The 16,958-nt window shown below is 38.6% G+C and overlaps 1 protein-coding gene across 5 annotated transcripts in view; it reads right to left on the bottom strand.

The window, feature by feature from the left end:
* The window catches only part of SCAF11 (SR-related CTD associated factor 11), a 73,246-nt gene extending 56,846 nt beyond the window's left edge, over positions 1 to 16,400 (bottom strand). For 3 of the 5 annotated variants that reach the window (XM_032876965.1, XM_032876964.1, XM_032876966.1), the window contains exon 1: positions 16,173 to 16,398. The gene's annotated coding sequence lies outside the window, so the exon portion shown is untranslated. Of the gene's footprint in view, positions 1 to 16,172 lie in introns of all 5 variants that reach the window. The other 2 variants (XM_032876969.1, XM_032876967.1) reach the window with 2 other exon arrangements.
* Positions 16,401 to 16,958: the final 558 nt, after the last annotated feature.

Raw genomic sequence — 16,958 nt, 5'->3', positions numbered from 1 at the left:
AGGAGATTCAAAGTTGCCATTGCATTCTGAAAGTGGCAGTAAGTAAACTGGGGAGTTCTGGTTCTGGGTAAAATGGAGTAAGCACATTCCAGCTTGTTAATCTCACTGACTGAAACTATAAAACCCAGACAGAATAAATGGAGCAGCTAATTGAAATTTTGAAAGTAAATAACAGCAGGTGGATTGAGAAAGAGGCCAGAATCTGATATATTTTCAGGCTGGTAGTGAGCTCATGCCTTTTCCATCTAGTTTTGTCCCCAGCCTGGGCGTAATGCAACCTAAAACCCAAAAAGCTGTTCTGAACAGGAGAGAGAGAGAAAGAGCAGTAAAAGAGAAAGCCCTAGGAAAGGCCCTCTGTCTCTGTCCAAAGAGTGGAAAAGGGGTCGCCTAACTGTTTAGAAAGAGTAAGGGAAATCTCTTTTTTTCTGTTTCTCATTCCCCATGACCCAATTCCCAAGCAATCCTGTCGTGACAGCTGCAACAGTGGCAGGCAGTGGGGCCAGCAGAAAACTCTGAGGGAAAGGTACCATCGTCAATGACTGAAGAAACTGGACTAATCTGAATTTTCCTCCTGTCTTCCTGTCACTTGCCTCCAGATGCAATTGTAGAAAGTATATACCACAGTGTAATTAATGAAATGAGACTGGGATTTCCAGCCAGAGGACAGGGTGGGAGGGGGTCAGGGTGTCCAAGGATCTAGAAAACACCACGAGCATAAAAGATGGGAAAGAGTTTAAGTAACTTATAAGTTGTCTGTGAACTCCTAGCTCACCCCTGAGCTGTTCATCTACAGGTTTAACCTCAAGCAGCATACCATAGACTATGAAGATTAAAAAAAATATAGGATAAACCCCCATGAAAATCACAGATTGGCTACTGGGTAATACACATTATGGGAAAAATCCAAACGTACTACAAAGGTTTTGAAAACAGAACTGAGATTAAAACTACAACCTGGGGACACCTTGGTGGCTCAGGTTAAGCCTCTGCTTTTGGTTCAGGTCACGATCCCGGGGTCCTGGGATGGAGTCCAGCATCAGGCTCCTTGCTCGGTAGGGAGCCTGCTTCTCTCTCTGCCTCTGCCTGCCACTCTGCCTGCTTGTGCGCGCTCTCTCTCTCTGACAAATAAATAAATAAACTCTTTAAAAAAAGTAAAAATAGAAAATAAAACTACAACCTGAAGAAAGCTGGTTAGAATTGTGGCCTAAAACCTAACTGAATCAATTGCCTATCCAAACAAAAACATCAAGTCTCTGCAGCATTTAAGCAACACACTAAGATTCATAGCATAATGTTCAAAATCTCCAAAACACAACCCAAAATTACTTGGCAGAGAGAACAAAAAAATCTCAAACTCCTGTGGGAAAAAGAGAACCAACAGAAAACAACACTGAGATAACACAGATCTTAGAGCACTGGGTGAATTATCTGGCAAAGACTTTAAAGCAGGTTAAAAAAAATGCTGCACAAGAGCAAATACTCTTGAAACAAATGGAAAACTAGAAAGTCACAGCAAAAACAAACAAAAAACCCACAAAATATAAAGAACCAGCAAATGAAAATTTTAGAACTGAAAAATGCAATAACAAATAGAAAAATACACAGGACAGACTTAATAGCAGAATGGAAAGCCAGTGAACTTAAAGACAGATCAACAGAAATTACCCAATCTGAGCAACAGAAAAGATATTGAAAAAAATATTAGTGCCTCAGGGACCTGGGACAACACCAAAACCCTAACATTCATGTCAAGAGCCCAAGGAGAAAAAATGAGTTCAATGCAGAAAAAAAGGAAGATGAAGAGAAATAATGGCCAGAAACTCCCAAATTTGATGGAAGATATAAACCTCCAAATTCGAGAGGCTCACAAACCCCAAAAAGGATAAAATCCATGCCTAGACACACCATAGTTGGGCTTGTGAAGATGGAAGAGCAACAGAAATAATAAATACCTGGATAAATATAATTAACTACCCTCCTCTTGAATTATTTAAAACATATCTGACAATGAAAAGCAACACTTTATTTTATTTATTTATTTTTTTACGACATTTTCTAGTAAGATTTCCTGTTGATGTAGATGTACACAAGACAACTGCAACATAAAGGAGAAAGGGACCAACATGCATGATAAGGTTTCTATATTTCATTTGAAGTGATAAAATATTGATTCTAAGGAAACTGTGAAAATATAAATGTATGTATTATAATCCTTAGAGCAATCACTAAAAAAATGATATGTAGGCAAAAACACAATAAACTAAAATGGAATACTAAAAAACATTCATATATCCCAAAGAAAGAGATTACATAAGAACAAAGAGGGAACCAAAAAAATAAAATGGGGGCGCTTGGGTGGCTCAGTCAGTTGGACATCTGACTCTTGATTTCAGCTCACGTTATGATCTCAGGGTGGTGAGATCAAGCCCCTCACCAAGGGCATGGAGCCTGCTTAAGATTCTCTCCTTCTCCCTCTGCTCCCTAGCCCCTTGCACATGCATGTGCTCTCTCTATCTCAAAAATAAAAAAATAAAATAGTAGAACTAAATCCAAATATATCCATAGTTATAAATGTGATATGCAGGGTAAGCATAACTGCAAAGTATTTACATCAGAAAAGGTCTCAAATAAACTTCTATGTTAAAAAACTTGAAAAAGAAAAAGATATACAAAGCAGGCAGAAGGAAAGAATTAGAGAGCAGAAATCAATGAAATCAAAAACAGAAAAATCAATGAAACCAAAAGCCTATTCTTTGAAATGAAAAATCAATAAAAATCCTTTAGCAAACAGCACTAAATAGACCTAGTACTGTTTAAAGAAATTAAATCTGCAGTCTTCCCCCAAAAAAAAAAAAAAAAGAAAGAAAGAAAGAAATCTCCAGGCCCAGATAATTTCCCTGAATTTTAAGAAATAACAACAGTTCAACACAATCTCCTCCAGAAAATGGAAGATAAGTACTTCCCAATTCATTTTATGAGTCCAGCATTATCCTGATAGTAAAACCAGACAAAGATGGTAAAAGGAAAGAACAAACTGACATACTAGATTTAACAAAAAATAAACTATGGTACCCTCAGCCATGCAATGAAATACCACTCAGTCTTAAAAAAAAAAGGAATGGACTTCACTCACCAACTTGAATGAATCTTAAAGGCAATATACTCAAAGAAGCCACTGTCAAAAGGTTACATACTACACAACTGCATTTATATGACATTCTCAAAAGGTCAAAACTGCAATGACAAAGAATTCTTTGATTAGTTGTCACTCGAGTTTGAGTAGGGTTTAACTACAAAGATAGTGTGAAGGAGCTTTTAGGAGGTAATGGAACCATTCTGAATCCTGACTCGTGATGGTAATAAAAACCTACATGTGTATTAAAATTCAAAGAACAACAAAACCAAAAAAGGTCAATTTTACTAATGTTAGTAAAATTGAAAATGTTTTATAAGTAAAGACTATCATTGTCACTGATGAGCTTGAGAGGAGGTATCTAATTTTTCTATTTCTGGTTCCTGTATTTCTGTCAAAGGTCATGTATTCTAAAGGCTGTGGAGAAACAGATTAAAAGCAACAGGCACAACCTCACAATTCCATCAAATTCTAAGGCAGTGTTACGGATCAGTTCCAAGACCCTAGTAATGGTATGGAGCTGACGAGTTTTTCACTACTTGGGGGAAGACAAGCATTACAGTTGACTTCCAATTGGGTGATCCAGTTGGTGATCCATTTTTTTTTTTTAAGACTTTATTTATTTATTAATTTAGAGTGTGTGCACTCGAGCAAGCAGGGGGAGGAGCAGAGAGGGAGATAGAGGATGGAGGGAAGAATCTCAAGCAGACTCCGCATAGAGCACAGAGCCTAACCCAGGGCTCAATTCCACAACTCTGAGAGATCATGACCTAAGCTGATACCAAGAGTCAGACGCTCAACTGACTGAGCCACGGAGGTGCCTGTGGGTTACACTTTAATGTGACAGGTGTCCACTCTATGAAAAGAATATATCTATGAAGCAATACTTTTGTTTAAAAAAGAAAAATGAGTGTCTTCTATGTGCCTGGCTACTTTTCATCATGAAAAGGTTGATAAGAAAATCATAGGAAAAGCTTCCACTATTTCTCCAAATGAAAAACATTATAAAGCAGTATCATGTGATATATCCTCCAATAATTTCAATACATATTTATGCAATTCTTCTCTAATAACCCCACCACCCCTGCTTAAGGTATGGCGGACAGAAGAGAGAGGAGGAACTGATTGTGCAATCTTCACCTGTCTTCAAGATTCTCATCTCCATTTTCTCATCCCTATTTACTAAAACAAGATGACATAACTAATCAAATGGTTAAAGGCAAACCTAACACTCTGACTCTTTTGGTTTCTTTCCATCAACAATGCCTCAATGCCTATTACAGGTCCCTTGAAGGGAAGAGTTATAAATGTGGAAAAGCAGAATTTACATTGAGAAGATTAAGTGTTATGCCTACTACGGACAAAGAACAAAAGAACAGTGCAGTGGTAGAGACTCATCTCACAACCAAACTTCCCAGGAGGACTAGCTATAGGGGAGCCCTTGGGATCAACAGCACCATACCCTCTTATCTGGCAAGAAGAAGAAAATTCGTCCTGAATGGAAGTATGGGAAGTAAAGGAACTGTTATCTTTTCATCTTTTTTTTTCTAATCCAAAACAGAATAACTATCAATTATATCTTTAACTTCACCTTTGTTCTACCTTAGAAAGATGCCCAACCTGAAATGGCAATCCTTGCCTACCTACCTCCCCAAAACATACATAGCACAGAAAACACTTGCAAATAAATAAACAAATCCTAAGAATCAAAGAGGAGTTAATGACAATAAATGACCACATACAAATGTTTGTTACAGTGGAATGGAAATGGATTTCACATGTAACAGGGAAAAAAAGGACAACGTTCAAAACACTATTTCTGAAATACTTTATTTAAACAAGATTTTAAAAACCTTAATTATAGAGTTTCAATTTCAGAAATTAGTCTCTTTTCTGCAAAGATGTGAAAGGTCACTCTTTGGTTCCTCAAGAAATGTCATTCTCTAACCCTTTGTAAATTGGTACAAATTGCTTAGTGAAACTAGTACTGAAAAGAAAAAAGCAATTGTTTAGTGTAGTGAGCAGGACATTCACACTCTCTCCACTCCAGTTCTGCCTATAATCTGAATTTCTTAAACTCACCTAGGCAGTTGTCTCAGATAAGTACAGTTGTATGTTACCTAAGTATATAATCAATGTATTCTCAAATGAATATTTCATACATAACTTAAAAAAGAGACATTTCATCTTACTTCTATAAAACATTACTATTCTAATCTGAAAATATGTTATCACTTACTATGAAAACTCACTTAAAAAATGAAAAAGAAAGAACACTCTTCTACATTAACATCAGGCATGGGCAGGTAACTGGGATTCTTTCCTAACTGTAATCTTATTATAAATGTTCCAAATGCCCCAAGAGCTGGACTTTCAGGTATGCATTCCACACTATTTCTAGATATTACTTTCTGACATTTCCTAAATGATCTCATTTAACTTTTATAGTATTTTGTGAAAACTTCTCCATCCTATATACAATGAAATTAAGTAAATTGTCTAAGGTCACAAAGCCTGTTCTAAGTATCAGGATTGGAACTCAACTAGCCCTTTGTTAAAAGGGCTTAAAAGAAAACAGGTATTAATCTGGGTAACTATATATTAAAGGAAATTAATGGAAAGCCAGAGATTCTCAGGAGAGAAATAATGGCTATAAAAAAATTGAGAAACAAATGGAAATTTTAGAATTGAAAAATACAGTATCTGAAGATCTCAGCAGATTGAAAACACAAAGGAATGAGTCAGTAAATATGAGGATGTATCAAAAGAATTGATCTAATCTGAAGAACAGAGAAGTGAAAGACTGAAAGAAAATGAAGAGTCTCTGGGTCCTATGGACAATATCCAAAGTTCTATTTATGTCATCTGAGTTTCAGAAAAATAAGAGAAAGAGATTAGTACATTTAAAAAGAAAAGAAAAGAAAAGAAAAAAGCAAACAAAAAGAAATGTTGAAGAAATAATTTCCAAAACCTTCCCAAATTTAAAAATTCACAAATTTGGGGAGATAACAAATAGGATTAACTCAAAGGATAAACATGTCTAGAAAAATCATAACCACAAAAAAGCAAAGGGGAAGGAAAAAAAATCTTTAAAATAGGGAAACACAACATACAGATGAAATTAATGATTCAAATTACTGCAAACTTCTCATCAGAAACAACAGGATCTACGAAGGCAGGACACCTTCAGTGCTAAAGAAAATTAACTCTTAACCTAGAATTTTGTATCTGGTAAAGAAATCCATCAGAAATGAAGGTGGATGGGGCGCCTGGGTGGCTCAGTGGGTTAAAGCCTCTGCCTTCAGCTCAGGTCATGATCCCGGGGTCCTGGGATCAAGCCCCGCATCGGGTTCTCTGCTTGGCAGGTAGCCTGCTTCCTCCTCTCTGCCTGCCTCTCTGCCTACCTGTGATCTCTGTCTGTCAAATAAATAAATAAAATCCTAAAAAAAAAAAAAAAAAAGAAATGAAAGTGGAAAAGGCATTTTCAATGAAGAAAAACAAAAGAGATATGGGCTACGGTGAGTGCTGTGAAATGTGTAAGCCTGATGATTCATAGACTTGTACCTTTGGGGCAAATAATACATTATATGTTAATAAAATTAATATAATAAAAAAAGAAAAACTAAGAATTTATCATCAGCAAGGCTACCTTAAAAGATATGCTAAAGGAAGTTCTCCAAGCTGAGGAGAAATGGTAACAAGAAACTTGAAATTCCACTAACAAAGAAGAAAAATAGTCAATAGCCACATACAGATAAGAGACTATTTTTCTCCTCAAATTCTTTAAAAAGCATGATTACTGCAAACAAAAGTTACATTATTGTCTAGTGGGGTTTGCACTCCATATACATGTAATACATGCAACAACTTTAACATAAAGGTCACTGGAGGAGTTGTTTGGCTTCTACAATTGTAAATATTAACTCTAAATAGATTGTTAATATTTCAGTATATATATATAATTCCCAGAGCAGCACTGTCCAATAAAAATACAATGTGAGCCACATATAATTTCATATTTTTAGTAGTCATATTTAAGATAAAATCAATCTAGTATATTTTATTAACCCAAAATGTCCAAATATTAACCAGTAAAAACCTTATTAAATGAAACATTTTATATTCTTTTTGTGGTAGTAAACTAGTCTTTGAGATCTGTGTGTATTTTCCATTTATAGCATATCTCAAATCAAGCTAGACACATTTCTAGTTGTCAAGAGTAAACCTAAGGCAACCACAAAGACATAAATCAAAGAGATATAGTCAAAAAGTCAACAGATAAATTTAAAGTAGAATATCCAATATATTCACTTAATTGAAAAAAGAGGAGGAAATGGGAAACAAATTAGTATATCATATCAATAATTACATATAAATAACAAACATACTAACTGAGAGATTGTCAGATTAGATTTTACACAAATTATATACTGTCTACAAGAAACTCGATTAAAAAAAAAACTTTTATTTGAGTCTAGCTGACACACAATGTTACATTAGTTTCAGGTATACAACAAAATGATTCAACTTCTTTATATGTTACGCTATGCTCCCCACAAGTGTAGCTACCATCTGTCCCCATACAATGCTATTACAATATTAAGACTATAGTCTAGATGCTGTGCCTTTTTTCCTGTGATTTATTCATTACATAACTGGAAGCCTGTATTTCCTGCTCTCCTTTATCCATTTTGCCCAGCCTCCCACCCTCCCCTCCCCTCTGGCAACTATCAGTTTGTTCTCTGTTTTTATAGGTCTGGTTTTGTTTTTTAAGAAATACACTTTAAATATAAAGACACAGGTTAAAATGAAAGTACAGAAAAAGATACGCCATGCAAACAGTAATCAAAGAAGCTGGAGTGGCGATAGTAATATAAAATATATTTTTAACTTCTTTTAGAGGCTTGATTGGATTTGTGTCTCCTTCACTTAGTTTTAACTACTCCTGTAGCAGTTTTGAAACAATAAAGCTATTTTCCATTTCACACATCTCCCTCATACTACTCATAATGATGTCTAAGAAACTGAACACGTACAACAGTTCCTAAAGAAATATGGCCTTAGTGCATTTAAGCTGTCCCATCTGAAGGCTCTTCTATGATAAGGTTTTCAGGTGAATGATAGCATACAAATTTTTAAAGTTATTAATATTTATTCCCTATTAGAACAATAATTTAAAGAAACAATTTTCTTGACAGGCCATCTAGGCATACAAAATAGTGTTACAAGTATATTTATGTTAACAGATCATTTATCATTTGTAAGCTGTTTCACTGATCCCAGAGAATTTTCAAAGCAGTGATGCTGTGGCTGCTCTCTTGAATATTTGTTTCTGTTTTCGTTTACTTTAAGCAGCTAAACTACTAAAATGGCCAGGGCATTGAGCCTGGCTTGGAATACAAAGACAGATTAGGATACTAAAACCCTCCCTGCTGCAAAAACTAGAGCTAGAGAAGTAGCATACAAAAGATGAACAAGATAGCATATGCTAAGTGCCAAATGTGAACTACAAGCATTTTTCAGGACCAATTTAGTCAGAAAGAATTCATTTAGTACAGCAATAGGAGATAAGGGTAAAGATATAATTATGGGCCAGAATGTAAAGGGACTTAAAGTTTAAGTCCAAGGTAGGACCTTAAATTGTGTTTTGTAAAAAGTAGGAAATCACTAAGGAAAAGAACATCTTGATCCCATTTAACTAATTTGACATGTTTAAACTGGGTGTTTTGAAATAATGCAGCAGCAGAAAGTGGAGAAAGAGAGGAAAGTATGGGAAACTAATTAGGAAAAAAATGGAGGAACACTGGGGAGCAAATTAAGAAGGCCTGATTAGGACTAAGCCCCTTAAGGGCAAAGGCCATGTTTCATCCCAGATCTACTAGACACAGATATTAACGAACTTATAGCAGAAGATTATGTAAGGGAAATGCCTACTTTATATCAGGCCATAAACTGACATGCCTTTGGACATTTAATCCTCAAGATCTCATACTACAGAACATTTTAAAAATTAAAACACCACTAATATTGTACACTAGTAATACTGCATTAAAAAGGCTTGAAAATTGCTAAACACGGTTAACTTAAAGGTATGAAACAAAAGGGATTGGAGTTAGCTGCTATTACCACTGGACTCAGGTAAGTGTTCCTTAAAAATCAAAATAGGTGAGGACACTGATTAAGTCACCAATGAAAGGTGACAATCACTATCTGGGACAACTAGAATGCAAAGCTAGGTCTGACTGACTCCAAAGAACCAATTTTTACTTTACTGTCAAAATTTTATTAAAAAGACTCTACTGAAAGTACATCTGAGAACTCTTCAGTAAATGGGAAAATAAGGAGGAAGATTAGTATTATCACTAACAGAGATGTCACTAACAGAGGATTTAAATTTTAAAAGTTGAGAACCTATTTAATCATAATTTTCACATGTTTTGGTGTGATAATCTTTTATAAAAACATATGAATATAATCTTTAAGAAAACATGTCTGTATGTTGGTATTTGGCCTGGAGGTGTTGGAACCCAAGTTAACACCAGGTGTCCATATGAAGGATATGAGGTAGCCCAGAGTGAGGTACTGGAACTCAAGCAGAACATTGAGATCCTCAATATGAGGTATCTGAGGGACCTAGGATGAGGAATGTCTCCTGGCACAAATCATCAGAGCCTTAAGAAGAGTGAAAATGTTATGCAACATTTGGCTACATCCTGGTGATTGATCATAAGTGAACACACTAAGGATACTGGGTCAGGTTTCTCCTTCTGAGAGAAGGGAGTTATAAATTTGAAAAGGGAGAAAATGAAAACAAACATTGGAAAACAAACACTGAAACTGGAAAATTAGTACCAGCTCATGGTTTTTTATATATACAGAAATAAAAATAGCACCCAAATCTTGGTTCTCTAAATACCTTTCTCCACTAAAAGAAATCCCTCCTTGAGAAATGGCTGATTCCAGGGTCACAGCAGGGAAAGTATGTGCAAGGTGACCCTAGAACAGTTTCTCGTGTCAAACAGTAAGGAAGCACTCAAAGCAAGTCAAAAGACACAGAAACCAGCTTGAAGGGGCTTTCATTGGTCAAAGCTGGGACAATCTGAGAATAAACAGCAAATATGATAAAGAATGGGCTATTTATAAAGTATCAAAATACTTCCCCACAAAATGCTTGTTAGTTACTAAAAAGAAAAATAAACTTTAGTGAAGAAGCTTGAGAGAGTTCACCTTAATCAAGTGATCAAAGCGTACATCATCAATAACAGCACAGACAGAAATGGTATGCCACCCAATAGGATGCAATGAGAACACAGCATCATTACTGAGACACTCCTAAGGGAAAAAAATGCACAATTTGAACCCAACCATGAGGAAATACCAGGCAAATCTAAATTGAGAGACCTTTAACAAAACTAACCTGCAATCTTTTAAAGTGCCAAGGTTATACAAATCAAGAAACGACTGAGGGATTGTTCTAGGTAGAAGTGTAAAAAGACATTACAACTAAATGCAACACAAATCCAAACTGCATCCTCTTGTTAACAAATGAAATTACTGTGGAAACTGGAAAACCTCTATGATGTCTGAGAGTTAAAGTGTAGTAATACACCAATGTTAATTTCCTGATTTTTATATATTTATGTAAAACAAAGTCCTTATCCTTGTTTGGGGTGATGAGAAGGCATCTGCAACTTACTCCCAAATGGCTCAGGGTTTGAAAAAACTTCTCTGTACTTGTATTTGGGACTTAAGCAGGATTGTGTCTGCAACTTACTCTCAAGTGGTTCAGGGGAAAAAGTCCTTTGTATTGTACTTAGAATTTTCTGAAAGTTTAAAATTGTTAAAAAAAAAAAAAAAGACTGTCTACAATATTCATTTATAGCACCTAAAATGAACATATAAGCAGAATGAAGAATATGTGTTTCCACCTCTTCTTATAAGAAAAGACTCTACTTTATTATTTATGGGATTCTTAATGACTTTTGATCTCTATCTGCACCGTAACGGCTATTCCTTCCCTCGGCTGCACTGGCCATATTTCAAAAGCTCAACAGCCACATTAGCTGTAGCCAAGATACACGTTTCAAACATCACAGAAAAGTCTACTACTGGATATAGGACTGACGCAGAGTTTGAGAGACCAACTGATACAACGAATAACTAAAGGCCCAAGAGTCAGATGGACTTGAGTATCTATTTCTTAACAAGTTCCCTGACACTTAGCAAGTCATTTAACTTCTCTAGAGCCTCAGACTCCTTTCTGTAAAATGGATTAATACACCCAACATTGCAAGGCTGCTGAAAAGGTCAAATGCAAGTTTATGTAAAATGTATAAAACAGCGTCATTGGCAAATAACAAATGTCTGACAAACATTAGGTCTCTTCTATAATGTGGACAGATAATTTCTTAATCTTTGATCTCAGTTTTTTTTACTAGTTAAGTAATTACAGGAACATCAATTTGAAAATAAGCAGCTTACTATCTTGTTTATTCAAAATGCCAATAAGCTCCTAGTTAAATTCAACTAAAAAATCTTTTTGCTCTTGGGGCATCTAGGTCGCTCAGTCAGTTAAGCATCCTGACTCTTGATTTTGGCTCAGGTGGTGATCTCAGGGCAGAGATGGAGGCCCTTGTTGGGCTCTGTGCTGGGCATGGAGCCTGCTTAAGACTCTCCCTTCCTCTCCCCCTCTTTCTGTGTCTCTAAAAAAGAAAAATCTTGGGAGGCCTGGGTGGCTCAGTCAGTCAAGCATCTGCCTTTGGCTCAGGTCATGATCCTAGGGTTTTAGGATGGAGTCCTGAGCTGGCCTCCCAGCTCAGCGGGGAGCCTGCTTCTCCTTCTCCTCCCCACTTGTGCTGCCACGCTCGCTCTCTCTCTCTCTCTCTCTCTCCCTCAAATAAATAAAACTTAAGAAAAAAATCTTAAACTTTTACATTACTCAACTCTCATCAACACCTGACCCTACTGATTACTCTTCCCCTAAAATACTCTATTCCTTTGGTTTCTGTTAATACCACACTCAACTCATACTTCTCTGACCTTCACAGTATTCTTTGGGAGCTTACAGTCCTCCAGCATACTTTTTTGTTTTTTTTTTTAAATGTTAGAGGCCACTGTGATTCCATTCAAGTTATATTCCCTCCCTTAGGCAATTCCACCTGTAGTTTCAACTATCTATATCAGAGACTCCAGTATTGTATTTTCAGCTCACACCTCTTCTCTGAAATTTAGAACCATATTATGTAATTTCCATCTGAAAGTTCCAGAGATACCTTAAATCCAATATGCCAGAGGGGCACCTGGGTGGTTCAGTGGGTTAAAGCCTCTGCCTTCGGCTCAGGTCAGGATCTCAGGGTCCTAAGATTGAGCCCCGCATCAGGCTCTCTGCTCAGCGGGGAGCCTGCTTCCTCCTCTCTCTCTCTGCCTGCCTCTCTGCCTACTTGTGATCTGTCTCTCTTTAAAAGAAAAAAAAAAAAAATCCAATATGCCAGAATCAAAAGCACTTTGGACCTTATGTGGTATCACCATCAACCCAGCTGTTTCCCTGAGTTGATGGTTGAAATTTCTATGTCCCGCACTTTCTGCCCATCAACAGAGGCCTGGTGATCTTAAATCCACTTAAATTCACTTTTGCCCACCTCCACAATTCTCATCCTAATTCAAGCTATCCTCCATCTCTTCTGTACTACTACTGCAAGAGTGCTAATCTCCCTATACCCACTCTTGCTGCTTCTCCTCCCTTTTGATACCCACTACCACAATCATAATTCTACTTCCTGGAACTACCAAAAATAAGTCCAATTTGGCTTCTAAACAACAACATTTTAGACAGTAAGACAGTTATACCACTTTACCCTTAGCTAAGTATCCTTAGTTCCATTTATATCCTGACAGATCAGTTTTAAGATCACATTCGATCATACTCTCCTCTGAAAATTTCCCCTGAACTGAATATAAACCATGAATACAAGTAATTTAGAGTTCATGCAAAAGACAAACTTGCATAGTTTAAAGTTTTGAACCACAATTACTATTTTTAATGTTTCCAGCTGAAAGCAGGTTGACCTATTAAATATTAAATATAAGCATCTACTACATATCAGGTACTGTTCAGGTATTTGGGGACAAAACAATGACCCAAACTGACAAACCCTGTTCTCACAGAAATTCACGAAAGTGAAAGAGAAATACAATAAACTTAAGATAGGAATTTATACAGTATGTTAGAAAGTGATTAACGCTACGGAGAAAATCTGGCTTACAAAGTGATAGGAAATGTGGGAGCAAGGTCTGCTATTTTATACAGAGTAGTCAGAGAAAACTTTAGTAGCAGAGTAGAAGTTGGTGGAACAGAGTGAGGTAATCAAGTCAGAGAGGAAGAAGAGACTCAAAACACACAGAGCCTGGTAAACCACAGACTTGGATTTTTACTATGACTGAGAAGGGAAGCCATTTGAGAAGACAAGTGACATGGTTTGACAAACTTCATCAAGATCACACTGGCAGCTGAGTGTTAAAGACCATATACTAAGCAAAGATCATCGTGAGACTTTTTAGGAAACTATTTTGTAAGTAAGAGATGATGGCACTGTTTTTACATTTTATAGTAAAACTGCATATGCCTAAGCACCAGAATTAACAAAGCCACAGATTTAAAAAAAGACAATAATGAAAATGCAAAGATAAGTCTTGGAAATATTAAGAGAATACCAGGTATTTTAACTCTGAGCTCTACTCAGTACTATTACCAGTTAGTAAAATTCAAATGCAAGATAAGGTGCAAAGCTACTAATTTATTCTTTGGACAAAGGGTATAACTAAGAATTTAGAATTTAACCTTCTTTATTTCACTGGGCAAAGTAAGTCAGGATCCAGTGTACATCACTAAAAGGCAAGGGTAAATGATGGCAGACCTTGCTAAAGGGAAGCTACAGTGAAAATTATTCTAAGGCTGACTCTTTTTATTACGTCTACATCTGCCACTCTCTGGTTAGGTTTCACAACGGTATCTCACAGGTGTACCTAAAAAGTTCAGTATTAAATTGATGAGTAGTAAATACTTCTCCTACTATTAAAACATGCTACTGATGGTAAATCAACAACATGAGGCAACTGAACTGTTGTTTCCTCTTACCTCTAATCAACAGCACAGCTTTTCAGGAAAATTGCCTAAGCACAGGCTAGGGCCCAAAAAATAATGGGGAAGCTGGGTGACCCCTGAAGAGTTTCAATCTTAACTCATGGACCCCAGTACCACCACCTGAAGACATACCAAAAAAATCACTCTTAAAATTTTTTCATTACACATTTGAGGCAGGCATTATATTTATGAACAATTTTTCTATTTTCCTCTACAGATGTATTCCCCCTTGACATACTGAAGAATGTTTTTAGAATGTGAGTACACTAGGCGTAAGCAAACATCCAAATCTTATCCTACCAAAATCTTAAAATGTACTCAAAATCTTTTTTATTTTGATGTACTCAAATTCTCAGGCAAAAAGGTCACCATCTGAAGTAAAACTGAATTTTTATTAATATACTTGCAGGCACCAAAAAATATTATAATGCAAAACTGCAGCTACAACAAGAATAACTAATTTTTAAAAAATTATAAATTCAGATTATCTTTGAGTATAAAACGAAAGAAATCCAAAGGCAATTTCAAAATTTCATCTGCCCAATAATTTAAAGCAACAAAAATAATAATCCCACAAACTTTTTTACTGCAGCTCTTAACCAACAGCAAAAAAGTGAGACGATTAAGCCAACTGCCAAAGAAACAAGAAAGAGAAAGCAATGGCCTAGAGATTTGATTCTTATCAAAATTTTAATACGATTACCAATAAAATACAAAAACTGCCAGTCACTTAAGAATGTTTTGCCTTCAATATTCCCCTGAGGTAAGCAGTCACACGCTCAAATTAACTTTTAAAATGAAAAATGCATCTATTGATATGCTTTTTCCGAAATTCAGTGAAAATTCCGAAACTGGGAAAATTTAAGATCAGCGCCCACTAGCCAAACATTAAAAACTTTTTGATCAGTTTTGCTTAAATATCTTACTTCACTGGTGGTATGAATGAAGATGTTAGTTAGAAGCGATCCAAAATAACTAATAATCGCTCAACTCGGCAGACACTGTAAGAAATCCTCTAAAGAAATATGTTAGGGGTATTTTACAATTCAACATTTGAATCTGTATTTTAACCAACTGCTTAAACCAGGCATTTACTTTCAAAACAATTTTTCAAAATATGTGGGTAGCAACACGGCCAGCAATCTCTAAAAAGCATCTTTAATGGTTCAAAATTCCTAGGTGTGAGGAGGGGCGACTCATTAGGCGAAGTTTAGATCGGCCCTTTTGTTGTCAGCCCAGGAAACGGGTTTTAAATTGGGGGTGGGAGAGCAGTTTGAAATTCAGGACCGGGGTAAACGCTGATGCCTAGCAGCGCCGGCTCTTCCCTATTCGCGCACTGAGAGGTCACGGCGCAGTAAAGTTTGGTTTCACAAGCGGGCTTGGACACTATTGACAAAAGCAAAGTCTTCTAAGTAAGCGAACTCGGGGGTCGGGGAGCACCCGGAAGCCCAGCAAGACACGTTTCCACTGCAGGGAGCGGGTGTATGTGTGCCGACTCAGTCATGGAGCCCCTTGCCTCACCCCACCCCCCACAACTGGACCCCGCACGCAGGCGGGGACAGGCTCCGCGGGCAGAAGCGGCGGGAGCCGGGTAGGCCACAAGGAGGAAATGGGACGGGGTGTCGCCAGTGAGGCGGCGGCGGCCGGAGCGGGGCCTCCCTCGCCGGGTAGTGAGAAGGAAGAGGGGCCCTCCCCGCCGCAGCTTCCCCCGCCTCAAGAGGCAGCTCCAACTTTCCTCCAAGCGCAGGACGCCGCCTGGGCCGCGCGCGATTCCGAAACTTTGTCCGCCCTCCCGTCGCCCCGGGCCCGCTCCTTCGCTCCGCGCCAGCCCGTAACAGCCCCCACTTCGCCCCGACAGCTGCCGGAGCCCATCCGCCCCTGGGGTCGGCCCATGTTTACCTCAGGCCGAGGTCGAGGCGCTTGCTCCAGCGGCGGCGGCTCCACTGCAGGTCCCTAGGTCCCCGTCACGACGCCAAGTTCCCCAACATGGACTCCTTAGTCCGCTTGGAGTTGTTCCGGGGGTCGCTGGAACGCCGGCTCTACCCGCCGGGTCGGAGGTGGCGACGGAGCAGAGAGCGGACCCGGGCTGCGCTGCTCCGCGCGACTTGCGCCACCGCCGCTCCTCCTCCCCCCGCCTGGTCTGTCCTCCTCCCTCCCCTCCCCGCGCGTGTCCTCCCCTTTCTCCCCCTCCGCTCCGCTCAGCCGCGCCGCCACATGTCGGCGCGCTACGGTGACGACTGCGGCGGCAGCGGCTCTCCTTACTTGCTTGTTGGGTCCCGGCGCGCTCTGCTGCAACGCTCAACCAGACCACTGGGGGACGCTGGCAAACCACCCTTAGCGATCTAGGAACGTGGCGGGCGGAGTGACGTCACGCGGCCTGGGAGTGGGAGGGAGAACCGCAGCGAGTGGCGCGGGCTTCTGGGAAACGTCTTCCGCGCGCTGTCATCCCACCCAGCAGATTGTGCGCAGGCGCGGTGTGTGAGGCGCTGGAGTTGGCGCTCCTCTGGCGGCTGAACGGGCTTAGCTGCGGTGGACAATGAAGGAGTCCCTCGGGGACCTGGACGTGAGGTGGTTTGCGTGGCATTTGCAACCCTATCTTTATGGTAATCCGATATTGAAGAGTGTTCTTTGGCTGCGTGGCGGTGGATTGAGTTTTCACCCAGCACCGTTGTCCACCTGAAATAC

Source organism: Lontra canadensis, unplaced genomic scaffold (genome assembly GCF_010015895.1).
Source record: "Lontra canadensis isolate GAN:19392208 unplaced genomic scaffold, GSC_riverotter_1.0 scaffold59, whole genome shotgun sequence".
NCBI lineage: Eukaryota > Metazoa > Chordata > Mammalia > Carnivora > Mustelidae > Lontra > Lontra canadensis.
The sequence above is the reverse complement of the archived record's forward strand: the minus strand, read 5'-3'. Positions and strand labels throughout refer to the sequence as shown.